Genomic DNA, 22,562 nt, shown 5'->3' on the forward strand with positions numbered 1-22,562 from the left:
AATGGAATTCCAAACTTTTGAAAATGTTTCGGAATCGGAAGTGAAAATCAAACCTGAACCCCTTGATGAGGAATGCGGGGGGGACAATTAAAGAGGCTCCCGCTACGGAAGTAAAACCGCAGTTTTCCGGGAATTTAACTGAATTATTGAATGTTTTGATTAACGAAATCAAGGCTCAGTCTAGCAAGATAGAAACTCAATCGGCAGAAATTAAAGCTCAGTCTGCCAAGCCAGAAACTGAGTCTGCCAAGTAAGCAGCTCAGTTTGAAAAAATTAACAGGAAGCTAGACAATCAGAACAAAGCTATTAATGTTGTTAACTACAATGTTGGAGTTGTTAAGACAAAAGTTGATAAAATCAAAGAAGATATTGTTGTAAATAAGACCGAAATCAGTAATCTTAAACAGGAAATGATAGGCGTTCAGGCGGAAAAAAAATGGTTCAAATGGCTCTGAGCACTATGGGACTTAACATCTTTGCTCATCAGTCCCCTAGAACATAGAACTACTTAAACCTAACTAACCTAAGGACACCACAGAACACCCAGTCATCACGAGGCAGAGTAAATCCCTGACCCCGCTGGGAATCGAACCCGGGAACCCGGGCGTGGGTAGCGAGAACGGTACCGCACGACCACGGGCTGCGGACGTTCAGGCGGAAATTGCGAGCATAAATACTCGTTTTGATTCCGAAATTAGCAGAATCGAGATAAGTGTAGGAGAAGCAGTTGCTCCGATCATCGGGAATAAGGTGACGGAACAAATTCAATTAGTGAAAAAAGAGGATCAACAGAAGGTGGAAAGTTTAAAGGCTTTAGTGTCCGAAGTAGATAGTAAAGTGAGGAAGCAGGCTAATACCTGCAAAGAGAAAAAGAGGGAAGTGGAATTGCTTGCGACAACCACTTGCCAAATAATTACGTGAGTGTCGGAATTAGAAAATAAACTTGACGAAACAAATGGCTATGTGCCAATCTGTGTACATAGTTCGGAATTGTTGACGAAAGAGGAGCGGCTCGACCCCTTGAAAAAGGCGATATACACGCGACGGATTTCATTAAAAATTGTGAATGAGTTTTACCCAGATCACGGACTAATGAGAGAAAAATTAATGCGGTTATTGACGTGTTGGCTGGTGATGCCAAGCGTTGGGGCTTAAACCTCAACATTACGAACCTGACTTTTGACGAGTTTAAAATTTTTTTTCTGGCTGAATACTGGTCAGAGCAAAAACAACAAACTGTCTGGCGCGAATTTGTCGTATCGAGTCCTTTGCTTGCGAATTCGCGTAGCTCGATGAAGGAGTTTTGTGAGGGCTGGATCCGTATGTTGGAATATTTGCGTGATCGCCGCACGGAATCCAAAATAGTCTGGGAACTCTACAAGAAGCTTCCAGATGATACAATACTCTACGTAGGAAACAATTACAAGACAATCAATGATTTCCTGGAAAGAGTTGGGGACGAGGACAATTGGCGCAATAATCACAACAGTGATAGAGGCCGTGGTAACAACAACGGGTACCACAACGACCATAACAACGATAACCATGGGAATAATGCACACCGCAACCATGGCAGCAATAACAATAATGGTTCGGACCGTAATAACAATCGGTACAATGCAAATAATAAAAGGAATGATGGAAACCAGTATCATACTAACGTGATACGGGCTTCACAGAATAGTAATAACGCGTGAGGGTGTGATAAGCCGCCTCAGCAGCATCCGGGGAGCGTATCTGCTGGGACGAGACAGGGAAACCATTAGCCGCGCCGGTGAGGGGCCGACCGGGCGTGGAGAAATTTTGGCGGCCCAATAACTGGAGAAAACCCAGGTGTCGTCGTTATGAAACTTCCGTATGGAATAATCAACGGCGGGTGAGTGTGCCAGTGTAATGAGAAAGGAGTGCGGCCACAAGTAGTAGATCAGCTGTAGACACGGCAGTAGAAAATACATTCACTGTCAGTGAGAACAATTTAAGTAGTGTTCCGGAAATCGATTATAAAGTGGCGGCTGTAACACCCACAGCGGAACTGGAGATTGAGTTTGATTCGCAATTGTTGAGAGAAGATCAGATGTCGGATAACACGTCCGTCATCGAGCGAGGGGATGCAGAGTGGGATGAGGTCTGGTTAAGGCAGTTCGGTCGCTTATACGACCAACTAAGAGTTTACAGAGGCCTGTACAGGAGAAGTGTTTATGGGGAGCGCGGGCAGGATTTACCGCGTCTCGTCCCGCAGGAAGTTAGTGTTTGTGAAGTGATAGAAACTTCTGGCCCTAACCGGCAGACTTTACCAGATATAGTTGATGTTAATGGGGAGCACGAGCAAGGTTCGTCGTGTTTCGTCCCGCAGGAGTTGGATGTTGAAGTAGTAACGGAAAGTTCTGGCCCTAACCGGCAGACCTTACCGAAAGTTACCGTGGTAGAAGTAGCCGGCCGACCCGGCCGACGCAAAACTCCAGTTTAAACATTGCGAGAGTATTAAGGAGAAAGATTACGAAAATTTTAGTGATAGCCGGACACGATTGGTAGAAAAGTACATAGATTACAGCGTGTATGAGTTTAGAGCTGACGTTATACGGTCGGACGGTAGTAGTGTGGGTTGCGTATATCCAGAGGAAGTAATTGCAGATACTACTGGGCACATTCCTTTATGTAGATTGGCAGATGAGATCAATGTGACCAAAGAGGAATCAACGAAGGTGACAAGTAGTGAATCGATAGCAAAGCAACACTCACTAGTTGACGAGTTACAGGAAAAGGTTTTGGTATTGGAGGCGAAGCTACAGGCTAAGCCTCGGGACAAACATGTTGAAATTAAAACTGTATGTGAACAGAAGCTGAAAGAGCCGCCATATAAGCCGGATTTAGGATCAAAGCCAGATGGTTTTTTTCAGGAATGACCTGGATATAGACGAGGATTTCTTGTCGGAAAAATAAAGAAACAGTCGAGGATAAGTGTAGACAGATAGTAGTGTCTGTTAATATGCACGGCCTACAACTAAACGTGTTGATTGACACCGGTGCAGAATTGAGTGCTGTATCTGGGAAAATATTTCAGTTACTGAAAGACAGACATGGTGTCGCAGTTATGCCAGTAATTGGAGTGAAAATTATGGGTGCTACTGGGAAGCAAAACAAGGATAATGGAATGTAGTCGAATTAAGTCGGGTGATGCTGAGGGAATGAGATTAGGAAATGAGACACTTAAAGTAGTAAAGGAGTTTTGGTATTTGGGGAGCAAAATAACTGATGATGGTCGAAGTAGAGAGGATATAAAATGTAGGCTGGCAATGGCAAGGAAAGCGTTTTTGAAGAAGAAAAATTTGTTAACATCGAGTATAGATGTAAGTGTCAGGAAGTCGCTTCTGAAAGTATTTGTATGGAGCGTGGCCATGTATGGAAGTGAAACATGGACGATAACTAGTTTGGACAAGAAGGGATTAGAAGCTTTCGAAATGTGGTGCTACAGAAGAATGCTGAAGATTAGGTGGGTAGATCATATAACTAATGAGGAGGTATTGAATAGGACTGGGGAGAAGAGACGTTTGTGGCACTACTTGACTAGAAGAAGGGATCGGTTGGTAGGACATGTTCTGAGGCATCAAGGGATCACCAATTTAGTATTGGAGGGAAGCATGGAGGGTAAAAATCGTAGAGAGAGACCAAGAGATGAATACACTAAACAGGCTGCAGTAGGCACCGGGAGATGAAGAAGATTGCACAGGATAGAGTAGCATGGAGTGCTGCATCAAACCAGTCTCAGGACTGAAGACTACAACAACATCAACAACAACTGGGAAGGCCAGTAAACCGGTCACAAAACAGATTTTTGTCAGCTTCGAGATATGTGGGGCACGATTTGAACAAGAGTTTGTCGTCGTGTCAGACTTAACTACGGTAGTAATTATCGGGTTAGATTGGCTATTAAAGTACCGTGCAGTGATTAATTGCGAAAGCAAAACTTTGACATGTACGTCACAAGATAAAACAATAGTAGTTAGTTTTGATGAGGCAGGAGATGGTGTGCATAGGCAAAACCAGCCTATACTCATTGTTAACTGGCCGGATGCCATTGACGTTGATATGTATTTGAACTACTGTAACGTGAGGAATCTTGGCATTGACAATAGTGTAGAAAGTAATTTGGAAAGTATTGTAGGCGGTGTGTCAAACGTAACACACGAACAAAGACGATGCCTTCATGAAGTAATAATGAGGAATAATAGTGTGTTTTCAGACAAACCGAGACTTGTGGAAGAGATAATCAAATTCCCTCCACGGATTGACATTAGTATTGATGTGAAAAAAGATCGTTTGCGAGAAATAATGAAGCTAAAAGCCGATGCTCGCATACGTCGTCAGGACGCTAAAGCGCGTTTTGCTAAGTTTGCAATCGGAGGCTTAGTACTTGTAAAAGCTCATGAGAAATCGAGCGAGATAGACCATGAAATCTCTAAATTTAAGTTTGTTTACAATGGACCATACAAAATCATTGTATACCTCACACAAATGCTTATTGAGTAGAGTATCCAAGGTTTGGAAAACTATTAGGTGTACGGAACATTGTAGACTTGAAATTGTACCAACCTGGGATTGATTAATCCCACAGAATGGGTATTTTGTACAGTATGTAAATACAGAGTGTAAGATTTAAGGATTTGCTAGATAGCCATGCTTTTGCCTGACCAAGAGGACATTAAAGAAGTTGTAATTAATAAGTAATTCATTTTGACTAAATGATTTAAGAGTAACTGATTATTAATTAATTGAAAAATCCAAGCTGCTCGTTTAAGTTTTCAGCTGAGTCACAGTAGATTAAGGAATGTAAATATGATTTTGCAACTAGCTGTAATATTTCATGAATGTGATTTACTAGTCATTGCCGATGTACTTAGACGCTGTTTTAAGTTTAAGGCTAGTACATGCGTGTGATGATGGACAGTGTTGAGTTATCCACTGTGATACTGTTAATGGACTCCTTGTGATTACTCGAGAGTGAGTTTTTCCGAAATAATTCAGTGAAACGGACGTTCTGGAAATGCCGTTACACAGGCGAGTGAGACCAAGCGTGCCCCACAGGCGGGCGCAACAATACTGGCGAGGCGGAGCCGCTGTCGGCTCTTGTGCCGCTCTCGGCATTCTTTGTACATGAGGGTACGGAAGGCGGAGTTGTTTTTCTTGCCGGACAGCTGATGTGAAAGAATTCTGCTGTCAATATTGTTTTTTCGATCTGCTGTATATTATATTCTTGTTTAGCGTTAAGTGGACTCTCATGACGAGAATATTAATTATGATAAGGTTATATAAAATGTGTATTCTATGTAATTAATTAATAATTTGCGTATTTTGATATACCTGTTTTTTTATGACCATGTACTCTGGTTAATTTTGTAAATAGTACTCCATTTCTTGATACTGTTAGGAATTTTGCTGATTTAGAATAACTGAACCATTTTCTGTTTTCTATGAATTTTAATATGTTGTCAACCTGTTTCCTTTTGTGTAAGACGGCAGAGTGGAATAAGGTTAGGAGTGTCTCCATCCAGTTATTATGGTCCAAAAATTGGTTTATGGTTCATTAGCGTAATGCTAAATTTTCTTGATGTTTTGAGCATATTCATTTCCACAGTTTTTTTCCCTTTTTGGGACATTTTCTGAGTCTGTTTATGTTACACGAACATCCTCAGACAATGTGGTGCACGTGTAACGCCGGAAATGTATATCCTACTATTTCCATCTATTATACTATACACTTTTTTCCTTATTTTATTACCTGAAGATATGACATTCCTCTGTCTATATATATTGTAATTATTTTAATATATATATATATATATATATATATATATATATATATATATATGCATTTATGTCGATGTATAATTGGTTTGTTTTGTGAATATAATTTGTATTTTTACGCTGAGTCTGACCTATTGAAAACTATGCTATCGAACGATTACATCGATAGGTCTTGTGGAGGATCATAGTGTTTAGGATTTTTGGTAGTGTTAACTCTGTCGCATGGAGCGCAGGCAGAGGGAGTCTGGCTGAGGTAGGGCGGTGGAGCAGGTGTGTTGCATGACGCTCCAGCGAGTTGCCGCGCCTTCGGGGTTTGGCAGCACGTAATTGCGCTCGACTTGCTATGATAGTTTCTGACACGGAGTTGCGGACGGGAAGCATTAGCTGGCGCACATCAAGAGCCTGTTTCGCCTGGTGACCGTGTCGAGAAGAAGGCGCGCCAACATCCAGCTTCTGCAACAGCGACGGCCGACAATGAGTGACTGTCGCCACCTCCCCGATCAACGACTGCAAATTTTCAATCAACCAACAAGGAAGATTAAAAGCACGTAAAGTTTTAGAACTGTATGGCAGACTTCAGTTTTTCAAACTGTTGCATCGCAAAAATACAGCAACTTAGCATGAACTTTTGTTGCTCATCGTCCCAATTGCATTACCAAGCAGGGTCCCTCCTTTTACGGAATGAACCCGAGTGTCGTTGAGATTCAAACGCCAGCATTACAGTAATATCATACCACTTCACTACTTTAATTTCAAAGTTTAGTTAAAGTATTCATAGCAGAAATTAAGAGTGCGCGTTTTGTTACCATATTATAGCTTACCAGTGACTGCAGCTTAGGTTGGTACATACTAAATTTTAATTGTTCAGAATCATTTAATTCAAGTTCAAAGTTAAATCCCTTATTTCTAAATTGCGTAGATTCAAGTAGCTTTTGAAATGATTGTTGAGGTAGCCCAAGACTAACCTTATATTATTGAATTTCGCTTCAGAAACAAAGTTCACTATTAATTTCAGTCACTGAATTAACTTTCAGTTTTCCGGTTTTATTAATTCATTTGCTACATTAAATCAGACTATAGCGAAATTTATTACTTCTGACAAACATTCAGTTTTCACACAGCACGTGTCAACCTTCAGTTGCCTCACCTTTAGTGCTAATTATATGTGCATTAATCTTTCATTTTCAGTTATTATAGTAGTTGTCCATAGGACTGGTGACCGTAATTTTCCCCACCTCTCAAATATCTAATTAACGCCAATTAATGGTTAACGAAACGACCGCACATTTACTTTTTTTATTAATTGTACCCTTTTCTCAAAATGAATTTTCACCAATTTCATTTGTATTTTTCCTTTCATTTAGATGTAACCCTTTCCACCCTCTTTCCCTACAAATTAACTTCGGTGACGATTGCTTTTCCCAAATTTCCGTTGGGTGCACGCAGTTTAATTTTTCACTGTCATTAAGGTCGATAAGTGAGGGGGAAGTTACAACTTCTCAACTCAAAATAGTCGCATGTCGAAAATGGGCTAACTTCTGCAACATTTTGTTGTTTTCAGGTTTAATAGATTGCCAGGAAGCAGATGCATCTCGAAAGTTTTTATATTATGTATGGGGAGAGCCCATCGTGCCAAAATAGTCATGAATGTATTTTCTACATTAGCTGTTGTCTGGTAGTAGCATTTTATTCTTCTTCAAACCGTGTTTGACGGCTTTAACTCAGAACAAGTTATCTACAGTCATGTAATCAATAAACTGCATGTGCATTGTCAGACTGTTATAGATAACATCAGAGAATTCGCATATATCGTTGATGATTAATTTCTCTGTCATGTTTATTATTGTTTTAACAAATGGCTCAGAGCACTATTGGACTTAACATCTGCGGTCATCAGTCCCCTAGAACCTAGAATTACTTAAACCTAACTAACCGAAGGACATCACACACATCCATGCCCGATGCAGGATTCGAACCTGTGACCATAGCGGTCACGCGGTTCTAGACTGAAGCACCTAGAACCGCACGTATTGTTTTAACAACACTATAAGAAACCTTACGAAAATTGTGCACCCTATTTTAAGAAATGAAATAAAACTACCCACGATAACCTTACGAAAATTGTGCACCCTATTATAAGAAATGAAATAAAACTACCCACGATAACCTTACGACGAAAGTCTGTTTGAATAAAACAGACTATCTCTACACAAGCGTGCCTCTATCGGCACGAATTAGTAAAATACTACTCACTTAGATTTCGATTGGGTCTGTGTTTAATTTGTACGCTGTGTCATACTCAGCAGGTATGCAAATGTGGCATTTCATAAATAAAGTTATGTATTCCTAGAAACCCAAAATTTGCTTGACAGCAGCGGAAACATGCGTTACCTGTTGTGCAGCATTGTAAGTTTTCACAATTCACTATGAGCTGAAATTATTTTCTTGCGATTTGCTTATTGATGTTTGATCTGATTCGCTATGAATCTTTCACCGAAGGGATAAAAACGTTGCAGTCAGCGAGACTGGAAACGCGAACCATAACAGACGCCTTTCTACAGTTCAGCACATCACCACGGAGCTAGCGAAGAGGTATGTGTTGTGCCTTCATCTTACAAGGGCAATAGTGGCTAGAACTCGTAAACCGCTATTTAAAGGACGAGATTTGCTGCGATTTCGACGTGCAACGACTTTCCTGGGCTGAAAACCGTAAATTTACAATCTTCTGTTATACCTCATGCGATAATAACTCATATTATTGAATGTAAATGACAGGAAAAATCAAGTGAACTTTGAGGCTTAATTCCGTGCACACCAGGAAGTAACTCGTCGATCACAGTGTTGCCAGACATACCTTGCCTTGTTGCCAAATCTCGGTTACAGCACCAGCAGGAAGAAGACCAACCGATGTGATCCTACAACGGGCTAGGAAGTGACAGCTGGCGTCTAAAGACACGGCTGCTACGGCCTGGAATACGTAATGCATCCGATTCGCATTCTGTAACTAGGTTTAGGGACTGGAGCGTAGTTACTAATAATACTCCGAATTTACTGCTAGCCAAGCATCATAAATTAGTAATTCTCGTAGTTGTTTTTATATTTCTTTCGTATCTGTACTCAAAACTAAGAAGGTCATTTACGGACGTTTTCGTGCCTCGCCAATAGTCGAGCACAACAAACAAACAAAAATAAAAGGAGAATGTGTGCGTGTGAGTGTTTGTGTGTGTGTGTGTGTGTGTGTGTGTGTGTGTGTGTGTGTGTGTGAGAGAGAGAGAGAGAGAGAGAGAGAGAGAGAAATAAAAAAGAATGAAAGAGAGGGTAAAAAATTGTTGTAAAGAAATTGAATACTGGTATGTAAAGAAATCTTTCATTAAAACGACACGTGCCACCTCATTACGAAATGTATTCATGATGTACGGAACAAGTATTAATCTACTCTAATATAATCTTATCACATTGCTGACTAGCCATGAAGAGTCATGAATTACCGAAATTTTCGCCAATATCAGTTACCTAATCTGAACTTGAAAATAAAAGACTACAATTGTTGTAATAAACCGGGACTCCTATCAAGACCCTTACATCCCTGTTAACTAACCACGAGAGATGTATGATGTACCTCAATTCAGAAGTAACAAAGTGTGTATTAATTTAAAGATGATGCGCATGATGTGAAGTTCTGTGACGGAGATATGAACCCATCACGTGATCGGATTGTTAACTAAGTAAAATCAAATGTTATGTATCGGTTTTTCTTACCAACTGCTAGGTGTTTGAATCTAAAATAAGGAGACCAATTTTTGTGCCTGAACGAGAACCGAACCGCACGCCTATCCTTCTTCTTTATCGTCCACGAATATAGCTTAAATATCAATTGCTTACTCACCAACAGTAAAATGTGCGGTGTTTGACCAGAAATTGGTGGCAACACATGAACAGACATTAAAAATGCACGTTAATTTTCACTAGCTGGCCGGTGTGCACGTGATAGGGCTTGAAATGAAATTATGAATATTTTTGTACTGTATTAGGATTTGGACCCACATACTTACCTTTGGATGAGACCTAGAGAAGATTGCAGTCTTGGGAATAGGAACGAAATGATTGAACTGTACTGTTCCGAGAGATTCAGATCCTCGAAAAAGGATATACGAATTCGAATCACAGTCCAGCACCAAATTTTTCAACGTCTCTAGTTCAATCAAGTACAAGTAAAATAAAAGCCCTGTTCCTTTAAATGGCTATCGGTTCATCAAATAAAATAAAATTTTCTAATGTTAGTAAGTTTACTGGCAACAGTATTTCTGTTTACAATGACCTCCGCCTATGTCATTTCCCAAAGTAAACCGACTCTGTCCAGTTGGGAATGAAGGAACGTGATGTTTAATGCGGATACTGGATTATAACATTTTTCTTTTGAGGTTATCAGAAGTAAAGTAAATCTGTTTGTGCCACTTGAAAATGTAAATGCCTGAATCCACGCATTGCACTTGTGATAGTTCGTTCCACCAGACCATTGTGACCACATATCTCAGCCCCAGGAGTGTGCTGTAACAGATGATGTGCTTAGCTTACAAAATTAGTCACGGTGGAAAAATGTAAATCCATTAAATGGTTAAGTAGAAGCAAGCTTCTGACACGGAGATTGTGGTATTCTCACGTCAGAAGGATGTAAAGACTCTTCAAGCCATCATAGCCTCGATGTGAAGCCATTTTGAAATTGTCACTAATTCAGGAAATTTCTTAGTTCGAGAAAATCCACTGTAAAGTGTGAAGTTACCGGATAATTCGATTATTACCGTCATTATTACTATCATTTTCCTCATACCGCTGTGGAATACATATGCTTGAAGATCATTTAAGGCCTTTTGGTCATTATAGAAGTAGTTGCCCAAGAACAGGTTCTGTCCCTGTCTACAGAATCCTTTTCATGTTAACATCAAACATCAGCAATTACTCGTAGGTCACATTAAAACTAAAGTAATTGATGAAGACGTTCCTTGATAACAAAAACGCGCTGCCTTTCTTCATTTACTTGCGCCTAGAAATTGCTGTCGAATATTGCTAAACCAAAAGCCAAGGGATCTTACTGCCTTCCAATATACGTCGCTGTTAGTTCTTCCATATGATTTGGTCGACGTGACTTGCTTCAAGTTGTGTATGGCAGAGAATGTTTTAGAAAATAAATTGTTTTCCTTTGCAATAAACAGAAAGAGTTTCATTCTAAGCTATCCAAGTCCAAAATTTTCGCAATATTAGTTCAAATTTTATGTTCGCTTCTATAATGTAGGAAAGTATTTAACAGTTGCGAAACCCGCATCTGACTCATTGTCCTTACACTTGGTTGCTGACCATAAATTCTAGCTCTGAGTGACACCAGTTTAAGGACCCTAATGTAACGAAGACTATTTGCCAGTGCTCTTTCTCACCGGAAAATATGCAATTCACTCATTGGGCTCCATAAGTACACTGTAACAATAATTTCTGTGTGTATGCAATGCACACGGATTGTATAATTTAGTGGTGCTCTCTCTTCCACTTCTGTATACAGTATACCTGATCTAAACGTGCCCTTTACCATTACAGGCTCTGGGCGGTGCAACATCATATTAACAACAGTAATGTGCTTATACTGACAACCTCTTTGTTCGTTTTACCTGATTTTGCAATCATATAAATAAAACAACATGACCTTCCAGTGGGAGACATTTCGTCCCCCTTTTCCTTCTGTGAAATTTGTCAGTAAGCTTATTGCCTTCCACCCAGCGAAATGCGGCAGAGTATGGCCGGTAAACGATCCACAAACCACGGTTTAGTGCCGTTAAGACGATTTATTTAAACATTGGCGTAGCTGAAGGAATTTAGTTTCTTCTTAAAGTTCACAGATATTTCAAATAGGAAAAGCTCTTTATCCAGATACGAAGGTTGTAAAACAAACTTCCCACAGTTTGTGTCAGGTTGACCTTTTCGTCTGATAGCACTGCGTAAGTATTTTGTCTAAGAGGTATCACAAGTAGTGTTCCTGTAGGTGTGGGAATCATTGGTTGAAAAGGAGTTTAACACCAATGGGTACAGTACTGCTAAATATTCAAAATGATTATCAACCTAAGTCTGCGTTCATCCACAAACTGAGGAGTATTTGTAATATTGAAGCTAGATTGTGTATCCTTGTCTTCCTTGAGTGGGCATTGGAAGGCGTTTACGCACACGTATACGAGGGTAATCCTAAATGTAAGGTCTCCTAAGGGACACGCAAGTGCCAACGCAGGCACAAACGAGAGATTCTAATTTTAATGCCAAGCATAAACCATTCTCTTGTCTGCATGGTGGAAAAGTGGTAAAGAGCATGACTATGGATACGAAGGTCTCAGGTTCGATCCCTTGTCAGTCCCACGATTTTTATGTGCCACTTATTTCCCCCAGGGCAGTGTTTGTTGATGTGAAAAATGCCGAGCTGCACTGTGGTCCGAAAGCCACGTTAAACTGTAGGTTCCCCTATTAACTGGCTAGGTAAGTCAACTCGAAGGTTGGAGGAAAGCAACGGCATACCACCTCCAATAAGACCGTGCCTATTAAAGTACTGTGATGTTCCAACCACTTTTCCGACTGATAACTGCTTTACTTCCTATGTGTTTCAAAAGTAATGATCTTCGGGTTTCTAACATTTTTGTGTTTTCATGCTGTAGCTTTGGTACCAGTAAAAGTAAGTAACCGGCCGAGCACCGTCACCGTTCGAGTTGTCGAGATGGTAGACGACGATGCGGTCGATCCCAGTTACAATCTTGGTTATAGCTATGTTTCAGCCGATTACCTCTACGTGCCTTTCTGCGTATTTCAAGATTTACCTTTATTCCCTTGGTACGCATCCAAATTGATAATGATAGAGCTGTATTTAGCAACATGAATCATATATGTTTTCCATGCAATAAATCGGACAACACGCCAGTGCAGCGAAATTTCGTTTGTGTTTTGCGCATGGTGCAAGAAATATTTGTGTTTTGCTTGATTCTGTGATAAGTTTCACCCCACTGAATGCGAGCAAGCTCACGAATAGACTGTCAATAACTGGAATTACGCAATAATGAACTTAAAATTTGTATATTTGCATTATGTTTCCCGATTAAAATAACTGTAAACAGGTTATATGCCTATTTGCTTATTATTTGCGCTTCTCGATGCTTTCCTCAAAAAATAAAAATAAAAAGAGAGAGCGAGAGAGGCAGAGAGAGAGAAAACAGAAATGTTTTTCAATATCAGCTCAGTGACGCCATGTTCGTCTTGTGATGTAAAGCTGGGATAGTTGATAGGTAATGTCTCGTTGTACTAGCGATATGTATGGCTACAGGGTTCTTTTTTTTCTCTCTGCAAACAGCCAGGACAGAATTCAGTAACAAAGTGGTAAGAACACCTACGCAGTGTCCCAGTTAAACACTCAGCCTTTCGTGGTTATTTTGTTGATCCTCTGTAATGCAGTAAACATCCTTGATTTTTGTTTTGTTATTACTACCATTGCTATTGTTATTCTTCACCTCACTACAGTTTTCCTATCACTCATTGCCGCCGACGCACGTAACGAATGGTTCTGGATGAATGGAATGTGGGATGTTTCGTCACGGAGAATATACACATATATGGTGGCGTCTTGTGTTCAGGGTAATATGAAAATCTCAATAAGAGAAGACGACAACGGGATGCCGTTGATGCAGGCAATAACACCCAACTATTTCTGTCGACTTTTAACACCATCACGACAACCAAACTGGCGTCTCACTGTATTTTGATGGTATTTGGTTAGCCTTCTTGCAACCTCGTTTTAATACCTCGTGGGAGCAGACATAATTTTTTGCTTTTTGAACACCGAACAATAACACACAAATATAGTAGATGCAAGGATACAAAGAAACAATCAGACTCAACTGTGTGGATCCATTTCATCATTAGAAGACTAAACAAGAGGGAAACATTACGAAAGCAATGAATACGCTGGTTAGTATACATTATTTGTATAAATCTGAAGATGAAAAAGCGCAGATTTTCACAGTGCCCGCAGCTGCACTTTAGTTTCTGTCTTAATGGGCATCATTTTTAGTTTCTCCTCTTCTTAATTTTCAATTGAATTGATTAGTGCGTGGTACAGAATAATTAGTTAACTGTGTTTCTTACAGTTTCCAGTTGCACCAACATTTTTTTACATTCTCGTGAAGTTCATGAAGTTCTACTTGTATGATCACAAGACTGCACATAGATGCAATTGATTTCGAGGTGCAAAGTGTTTGCTATCTTACTTTTCGTGACATGTGGGCAAAGTTGATTTCCAAAGAATGTTTATTGTAGTGAAATAATCATTTGTCACAAAGTAACAAGGTAGATGTTTTATTCGTATATATTTTGTGGGAAACTGTAATCGTGATGAAAGATTACACACTTGAATGTTTGACACAACTGGTAGGAGAAAACGTTGCATACTAACCAAACCCCACGCCTCCTATCCGTATCCTGCTATGACACGAGCACGGGATTCTCCTCTTGTAACGCTACAGAGCTGTTCCTAGCACAGCTGAGAATTGGCAACATCGTCACAAACATTTGGCAACACTGTAACAGGGCAATCACTTTCGCTTATGGTACTGAACTGACTAGCTAAATTCACTTGATATTCCGTTTCCATTTGAATGACTCGTGCTATATAATCCTCTTGTAAACTAAGACACTGAGGCAGAAAATTCAATTTTTTGCCTAAAGAAATCTTATTCTTACATACGTGACAGCTTTTATTACCTTTCACGATGCGTTATGAGGCTCAGCGACCAATACCATGATGAGAATGGCGTGCTGGTAGCAGTGTGTCCGAAGCTCAGTGGTACCACATGTGTCTCATGTCGCAATGGTACAACGAGTCGTCAGTTCTAGCCGTGGTAGGGGCCAGTGTGCGCGAGCTTTTCTTTTGTGGTTTATTTTATGGAGCTGCGAATTTCCACAAAAAATTCTGTAACAAAATCAGAAGAAAACCTTCACACATCAAATCCTCTTGGCAGCTCTACTCAGTAAGTTGTGTTAATGGTCACAGATCTCGGCTTTCTGATTGCCAAGCTGCTTCACAATACAAGATCTCTGAGGAAATTCGAATCGACCGTCAACGATACGAAATTAAATATTGTTCTCCACTAAAGACTCACATGCCAGGGTGATAAGTATGAAGGAAATGAATTGATAAGCAAACCGCAAGAAAATTCTTTCAGATCATAGTGCAATGGTGAAAAACTTACCATGCCCCACAACAGGTAACGCCTCTTTCCGCTGCTGACAAGCAAATTTTGGGTTTCTAGGAATACATAACTTTATTTATGATATGCCACATTTGCATACCTGTTGAGTATGACACAGCATACCAATTAAACACAGATCAAATTGAAATCAAACTGAGTTGAATTTTACTGATTCGTGCCGATAGAGACACGCTTGCGTAGAGACACTCAGTATTATTCCAAAAGAATTTCGTCATATGGTTATGGTGGGTAGTTTTATTTCATTTCATATAATACAGTGCACAATTTTCGTAAGGTTTCTTTTAGTGTTGTTAAAATAATACTAAACATGAGAGAGGAATTAATCATCAATGATATACGCGAATTCTCTGATGTTATCTATAACAGTCTGACAATGCACATGCAGTTTATTGATTACATGCAGGTAGATTACTTGTTCTGAGCTAAAGCTGTCAAACAAGGTTTGAAGAAGAATAAAATGCCACTACCAGACGACAGCTAATGCAGAAAATACTTTCATGACTATTTCGGCACGATGCGCTCTCCCCATACATAATACAAAAACTTTCCAGGTGCATCTGCTGCCTGGCCGTCTATTAAACCTGAAAAGAACAAAATGTCGCAGATGTTAGCCCTTTCTCGATATGCGACTATTTTGGGTTGAGAAGTGAAGGGAAGTATGATCAAAGTTCCATTAAATTGATAACTTCAGCAGACAGCAGAATTACGTTTTGCAAAATGTATCAACGACTGTAACAGAACTCGCGACAACTTATCTACAGCGCGTGACGCGTAACGTTACGCTACTAGCTGACACATAGGTACAGCAGCTCCCGAAGTGAAGAACATTTCCTCCAGAATTTCCGCATTCCACAATGCTGTGAGATAATGCATATGGCCGGATCTAGACTTCCGACAGACAGACAGTTACAGCTTTTCTTATGCGCTGCACGATGGTTTCAACAAACAGATAGCGCAATAAAGTAGCTAAAACGGAAAGAAACACCTCCTGTTTAAATTTCTGCATCCTACACTGTTGGCAGTTCTGTGCAGGTGACAGTTACGTTATTGTATTTCGGTGATTACAAAATAGAATCGAATGTATGCACTGGATAGCAGAGGCAGCTAGTTCATGGCGATTCGGTCAACCAAGTAAATGAATGTACTGGACATGCTGAAATCCACTACAGGGAGACTGTGTATCAGAATTCTCATCGAGTGTGCCGCATCGGTGTTATGATAGAAATATGAGTCACAGAGAAGAGGATTTAGTGGTCTGTTGGATCGATGATAGGTTCATATACTGACGGTGTAGGTTCGATTCCAACTTCTGCCGATGCTTTTTGACAGGGAGAGACAGATTCTATTCGCTTCTGGCTACGCCAAGTGAAGAAGGTATAATGACATTGTGGTCTGAAATTCACATTAAACATGATATTCCTTCTCTACCAAGTAGACGTTAGGTTGAACCACAAGAAAGTGAGGAATGGCGGCATGTAGAAAGCTGATCACCAGTATCCTTTCTTATACTTGTCATTTATTTCTAGTGAGGAAACAAATGCTATGTAAGGTAACGGGGCTCTTATTCCATCTTTTATTTGAACTTCTGTATGTCGATAAAATTGGTTCTGAACTGATAACGCAACTCAGACAGCCCTTAACGCGGAATTTGATCCCTTCGGGACGATACAGCTCGACTACAATTTGTTGTTTGTTCAAAACTGCAGATTCCTCAACATCTCCACATATTGCTCGTGAATGGGTTCCCATCCAGTCCCGGCACTAAAGTTTTCATTATGTATTATCAAGATCTGGCATGAGAACACCTATCTCCTGGTGGATAATAATTTTGATTTTTAATGCATTTTCATTCGTTGTCACCACTAACGATATCAGACGTTTTTGACTCGCAGTGAGACACAAAACTATTTGAGAGATCACTGTAAGATCAAGGATGTTATTCCGAGCTGCTGGTGGAGAAAAATTCGGTGGCTGACGTCTCTTTGTGTGTAGTCAACAACGATATGTGTGGGGTGCGATTCCCAGTCAGCACTGAACTCATCGTCATATTATTTCTAGTTCAAACATGCTCACATGTCGCTGATGGTGTGACAAACCCATATTTAACGTTAATTTTCTCTAGAATACAACAGCGATAGGTGCCGGGATGGAGTCCAGGGAAGGAAAAAATTAATGTTTCGTCTCGTCATTTCAGTTAAAACATCTAGCTACTGCCGAGAAAATCCGATATGTCACAGTTGATTGTGCTTCGATAACAATCCGATTAGGTTCTGGGTTCGAATCCCTGTCCAACACTAAGCTTTAGCTCACCGCATTTCAAGTAAGTTACTTGTGAAGAAGCAATATTTAACACCTCTCGCAGTTCTTTAACAGAGACAATAGATGCTGGGTAGGAATTCGCCTCCGTTAAAAATGTTTATGTTATATAATTTACAGTTGATATTTGCTAACTGGTACTGTCTAAAATCTAGGTATATCACTCTCTGTATGCCTAGTCAGGAATGACTGTTAGTATCCGTCAGTCACGAAATCTTAGTGTCCATGACCTGGATTTGAATCCATATGCAGAACGAGACGGTTCGTCGTGTCATTTGAAGTAAATACAGATTCTCAACTAGCTGCTCGTGAATAACTTAAATTTTCAATGTCATTTTGGGTTAAATAACAAGTACGGTATGTTACTTAGAAGAGAAAATCATGAATACGACGAACTTACTACGTGCATTACCTATCTGACGTAATAATGAGAGTGGTAACATTTCTGGTATGTCATTTATTGCAATTAATGTGAGCTTACAAGCCTTAAGGACAGTCTTATCTGTGATAAGGAGTTCCGTGATACTGGTAGTATCGTGGTACTACTTTATATTCTCAGTTATTGTGATACAGAACAGTGTTTGCTAGTGGTGACTTGTTGGAGACATTTTCAACAGTCAAACGACTGTAGCAAGGGGCGATTAGAGGACCTGCTAGACAGCTTCGTTATGTGGGTTGCATGCAAATCAAGCGAAATGTTATTCGGGTAGTTCGGATACTTTTGAGCACGACTGTACATGTGTAACCTTACAAACGATTGCAAATTCAGAAAAACTGGTTAACTTATTCAGCGATAAGAGCTTCACGAATTGAGCAAATCAATAACATGTTAGTCCGCTTGTAGCCCTTATGCAAGCTGTTATTCTGCTTGGCATTTATCTGCCTACGGGAGGTCGTGTCAAATTCTGTCCATAACCTTTCCGTGTTTTTGGGTCCCAGTTATGTAATAATGTCTGCGTGATATTTCTGACATCTTTATTTTATATTACTATCATGATTTCGGCCTTGAGCTATTATCAAGTAAAAAACGATGTTGTGTATAATTAGACACCCTGTTTTACAGCGCATGAGAAGACTTCACTGACCAATGTCTTATTACAACCAACAATTTTGAACTTGATATTATCTTAAGGCGGAAATCATGATAATAACATAAAATTAAGACGCTTGTACAGAGAAACGGCGGAATATCATTCAAACACGCTCAAACGTTCTCATTTGGGGAGAGATCCAGCTATCTTACTGGCCAAGGTCAGTTTGGCAAGTAGGAAGACAAGTAACAAGAACTATTGCCGAGTTCAGGCGAGCTTTATCTTCCTGAAATGTAAGTCCCATACAGCTTGCCATTAAGGGTAACCAAACGGTGTAGAACATCGTTGAGGTGCCGTTACGCTCTAAGGGTGCCAGGGATGAAAACCAAAAGGTTCCTGCTATGAAAAGAAATGGCACCACAGGTCCTGGCTGTCGAGCCGTGTGGTGGTGACAGGTTGGTATCCCATTGCCTTAAGGACTGGCGCCAGACACGTCTTGGGCCTGGCATCTCGTTGACTGAAATACTCTCCAGTTATGAGTCGCGCTTCGGAAAGAGCCCCGATGACCAGTGAAAACATTTCTGGAGACCCTTAGGGTAGCAGTGAGATACCAGCGTGACTGAGGAAATGAGAACAGTGAGAAACTAAACATCAGGTAGTAGATGAAGTTAAGAAATTATATTTTCTCGGCAGTAAAATAACCGATGACAGACGCAGAGAGGAGGACATCAGAAGTAGACTAGCACTGGCAAAAAGGACATTCCTGGACAACAGAACTATAATTGTATCAAACATAGGCCTTGATTTAAGGAACAAATTTCTGAGAATGTACATTTGGAACTCAGCATTGTATGGTACTGAAACATGGACTGTGTGAAAACAGGAACAGAAGAGAATCGAAACATTTGATATGTGATGCTACACGTGAATGTTGAAATTTAGGTGGATTGATAAGGTAAGAATGGAAGATGTTGTGTGCAGAATTGGAGAGGAAAGAAATGTCTGGAAAACACTGACAAGGAGAAGGGGCAGGTCGACAGTACATCTGTTGAACGTAGGATATTGTACTTCAAGAAAGTAAGGAAGAGTATGATGTTATCGGTGGCTGGTATCCTCTTTCTAAGATAAAAATGCACACCTGGATAAATACGGATCTTTATTTACATGACATGGAACATTTACTTAACGTGAGTTGAGACAATGTTCGTAGTACAAGCTCATCAGTACTAGTCCCCTTGTAGGTAGTAAAGTACAATTCTGGTTGAGGTAAACTAGTCCCGCTATAGTCAGTGCTATTGTCGCTATGCACTGTCGTAGCCTGTGACGGATTAAACCCGCTCTGCGAGTATACTGACAGACGCCAACTGGACGATCGAGTAAGTGGGTGAGGGAGTGAGAGAAAATAAAAAAAAATGGTTCAAATGGCACTGAGCACTATGGGACTTAACATCTGAGGTCATACGTCCCCTAGAACTTAGAACTACTTAAACCTATCTAACATAAGGACATCACACACATCCATGCCCGAGGCAGGATTCGAACCTGCGACCGTAGCGGTCTCACGGTTCCAGACTGAAGCGCCAAGAACCACTCGGCCACTGCGGCCGGCGAGGGAGTGAGAGCCTCCGGTCCTAAGTGGCGACCTAAATACATGCTGTCGAGAGGGCGTTGGCGGTGTGTTGCTTGTGGGTGCATCTCTGGTCTCTCTCATGACAGGCGAACTTGATCCAACGCCTACTAACCAATCTTCACACTTCATCTTTGCTGACTGATGTGCTGGCGACAGCTTACACCAGCACATTAAAATATCAGGGAATGACTCCAATGATCTTAGAGGGAAATGTCGAGTGGAAAAGAAGGGAAGACAGGTACTGGAATACATCCAGCAAATAATTGATGACGTAAGTTGCAAGTTGTACTCTGAGATGGAAAGGCTACCGCAGGAGAGGAAATCGTGGTGGGCCTCATCAGATTAATCAGAAGATTGATGACTCAATTAAAAAAAAAGAAAAAAAAGAGGAGAAGAAATTAGCTCCCATTGGACACCCGACAATTTTATTAATGCCGAAAGAAATAACTGCTTTTATAACTGCCAGAGGGAGACCAATGTGTTATCGACTTGCTCTATTTGTGAAGCTGTTTCTCTTGAATAAATCATACAGTTTTTATGAGGCTGTTATGACTTGGTTGTGTATCGACACCACATCATGTAGTCCTACACTCACCTTAAAACTTTCATAAAATCTTTGTATAATAATCTGATAAGATGTGTGATGTTTCTTGTCAATGAAATACTTTAACTTTGGAATACTGTAACTGGTCTCAGTGACACATATTACGCCGGTGTCAGTATAGACACTTAAAATTTTCATTCTGGCAGTGATTATGAGCTAATACTTTTGAAATATATCACTCAGTCAGAAATTACGTAATATAAGTTCGTAGGCATCCACGCACAGTGTCATTCTGAATAAAATAACTTGATGTATTAGCCCGAGTCTGCAAAACACCAAAACAACTAAATTGCCGACATTTCGATCTAATAACTGCAGGCTCTTAACTGCTCTGAAGGGCACCGCAGAAAGTCGGTCGAATCGGAGGCAGCTAAGTTGCTTTAGTGTTTTACAATGATCTGGCCTAATACCCAAAATTATTTTTTTCAAATTTACTATGTACTTTTACAAACCGCGTTTGCTTCGCGTCCGTAATATCATTTCCCTAACATACTTAATCGAATAAGTGTGGCCCAACAAAGCAAAGTAAACCATCTTCTACGATTACAATGCTACACGAGTGCCGAAATTTTTCTTATCCTGGCTTCAGCGAAGTTTCTTCCACTTAAGTATTGTAAATCCGATATTCATTAGAAATAATAAAATTTATTCGTAGGGCGGTACATGAATGGTGTTTTTGTAGAAGTATTTTTTTTTTTTCACAGTTAAAATGATGCAACGTACTGAATGTAATAAGAGGAAAACAAGCACATACACGCAGACGACACCTAAATATTACCTCCATTCGAAGTTATGCTAACACACGAATAACTACGGCCTCCTATGCTACAAGCGTCTCATGAAGAATGAGCAATTGATGATCAATCAAAAATTCGCAGGTGAATGTGATTAAAAATCCATGAATATGGAAAAGCCCACTATATGTGTTCTGACGAAAAGTAATGTACGACATGTCACAAAGTATCAACCGAAATTTTCATTACGTCGTTTTCACCATAAAATTACACAGAGTAAAGTAAATGCTTTACTTGCAGTTCTGTATCTCCTATGGATATTAAATGCTGAAAATATATTTCGACACTAAACTGATATGTTTGCCAACTTTATCTTATGTCTTAATAACGACATAAAGTAATAATTGCGGATTCGTTACTTATGAAAAATATAGCTTTCCTTATCGATAACTGTATTCACACGTGGGAAACATGAAACTTCGAAGAAAAAGGCACAAAAATGATAACACTTCCTTCCTTGTGATGCTCTTCTTACGTGGGCATGCTAGAAAATGATGTCTCCGAATCTTTTACGCGACACATCTCGGCTTTCTTATTCAAACAAACTTTACTAACATTCTCTACCTTTATTCTTCATGTCTACATATTTATTTATCACCATAGTCACCCTGGCGTTGAACACGTCTCCAAATGAGATACCACATTGTTGACATCGTCACGGCAAGATTTTTGACTTTGTTAACGGAACCGAAACTTCACCTCTACTAGCACCACTCCGTCACTGTTAAAGTGAAGTCCATGAAAGCGCTCGTAATGTCTTGGAAAAAAGATGAAAATTAGCTGGGGTGATATTTGGACTGTATACAGGATGATCGATTACAGGCAGCCCCAGACGTTACATTGTTGCAGATATCGCATCACTTGTGTGGGGTCTGGCCTTGTCGTGCTCAAGACAAGGATGCTCGACATGTGGGCGAACTCTTCGAAGTCATGTTTCCAGGTTTCTGAGGATGTACAGCACGCTGATCCTCACGCACCAACTTAGTTACACTACTCAGCGCCATGCAGCAAGCTATAATTGGCACCCTCTAGTGGCAGACGGTTGCCACTTGCGCTAGCGAAGCGAGAAAGTCGACTGAGTAGTATGCATGCCATGTA

The sequence above is a fragment of the Schistocerca serialis genome, chromosome 5 (genome assembly GCF_023864345.2).
Source record: "Schistocerca serialis cubense isolate TAMUIC-IGC-003099 chromosome 5, iqSchSeri2.2, whole genome shotgun sequence".
In the NCBI taxonomy this organism is placed as follows: Eukaryota; Metazoa; Arthropoda; class Insecta; order Orthoptera; family Acrididae; genus Schistocerca; species Schistocerca serialis.